This window comes from Euprymna scolopes, chromosome 24 (genome assembly GCF_053919585.1).
Source record: "Euprymna scolopes isolate OS-2025 chromosome 24, ASM5391958v1, whole genome shotgun sequence".
Lineage (NCBI taxonomy): Eukaryota > Metazoa > Mollusca > Cephalopoda > Sepiida > Sepiolidae > Euprymna > Euprymna scolopes.
In genome coordinates this window covers 813,152-815,085 of record NC_136505.1, presented here as the reverse complement: position 1 = coordinate 815,085, position 1,934 = coordinate 813,152, and positions in this window count along the sequence as shown.

The following is a 1,934-nucleotide window of genomic DNA, read 5'->3' as shown; positions in this document are numbered from 1 at the left end:
GTTTCATCTTTATTAGTTGTTTTTTTTTTTTAATCTTTTTATTGGTTCACAACGTTTCGGCCAACTTCCTCTGGCCTTCGTCAATAAATAATTCCAATTAAGGAATAATATATATATTAAGGAATAATATATATATTAAGGAATAATATATATATATATTGCTTGATCTAGTTAAAGACAAATGTATACCAGGAGGAAGGTTCACATGCCTCCCCGCAGTGACATTCCACTATACATTGTTGTCTACATTGCACCGTCGTAGAGAATATACTGCTAATTTTATAAAATAATCCGTAAATAATGGTTTGAATTAAAGTTTAAAATGCAAAAGTCAAGAATCATGGCTCAATTGTGCTCTGAACAGAAACATTCATTTCGAAGGTGCACCTGTCTTATAAAAGAATCTACATTTGATTTTATAGGCTGTACCTTTCTGCTTGTATGATGATAAATCTTCTTGGTCCAAATCGAACTTTCTTCTTTGATCAGATTTTTTCGAATATCGATTTTCAATACATCTAACGCATTTCGATACAAAATCTACGTAAGAACACCCCCCAGACGCATCAAGTATCTTCGTGTCAAATTACAACAAAAAAGTCGGTCTAGACGTTTCTGAGTTTATAGGGAACGAACTTACACACACACGTAGTTTTTTCTCCTGTAATAGTAGAGATATACACATTGGTTTTTATTATAGAGTGGATGGTAAGTTAAAGTAAAAATTAAATTAAAAATACGAGATCAAGCAGTTTATTTCATGTAAAATATAAAATGTGTTTATTCAAACTTAACCAAATAACTGGCTAAAAGGATGGTTTACTAAAACGTCCTAAATTCATTTCAAGCTGACAAAAATACAAACGTTCTTTGTATTTCTCTTTCACCCGATAAGATTTGACATTTTGTGAAATGACTTTCATTTAACCTTCGCTTAAATACCTTTTAAGAAATTCTTCTTGCACAACTAAAAGTAATACTTCATTTCACTTCCGTCATCATCATTATCATCATTATCATCGTCGTCGTCGTTGTCGTCGTCGTTATCAACTCACTAGGATTTCTCGCACTGGTCATCGTCAATGATTTTTTTTACTAACAATGACCGTTGGTGTTTCCTGGAGCCTGAGTCACAACATATCTCCCTAGATTTCTAGTAATCTAAAACTCTTTCGATAACAATTGCATATTATTTGGCGTTATCACATTATCATTCATTGGCAATGTGATTAGGTGGCAATAAGTCCCAACAAGGTTCTAGTGCTCTTCATACCTTTACAGTAGAGGTCTGACCAGTGCTCTTCCTCCTTTGTCTTTCCATCCTTCTTGTCCCTTCACAACTATTTTGTGTGGTATCAGTCCGGGATGGTGCCATCATTTGTGGGGAGGAGTTTATTAATTTTATTGTAGTTTCAGTTTCGTTGGTTCATATGGAAGTGTTCTTTCTATGTTTTTGTCTTATTTTTATTGTAATTTCCATGGGGCTTTACGCAGTTTATATGAGTTGCTTTCCGCATTCGCTAATTTTCCTTAAGATTTCGGTTTGTATCATTACTGCATAGTGTCAATCTTCCCTTTGATTCCAATTTCTTACTATTTGCTTTCCAGTTTTTTTTTTTCAGAATTGTACTCTTACAATTATCGGTATTATATTGCTTTTGTCATGTTCCGTATTCTTTCAGCTTCCCTGCAAGTTCTGTATGTTTGCTTCATTTTTCTGTATCCTTGATATTCACCATGTTGCCTGCTGGAATGACAAAATGTTTACTATTATGACATCCGATCTCCTTGCTTAGATGAGTTTATCCGTGTATATCTCCATGTTCCAGGCGATTTTATGATTTTCATTTTTTCCGTGCTGTCTCTGGTAGGTATCTGTATTATTCGCCTGCGCGTTCAAAATGCAGTCGTTTGTATAATTCTCACTATTTCCA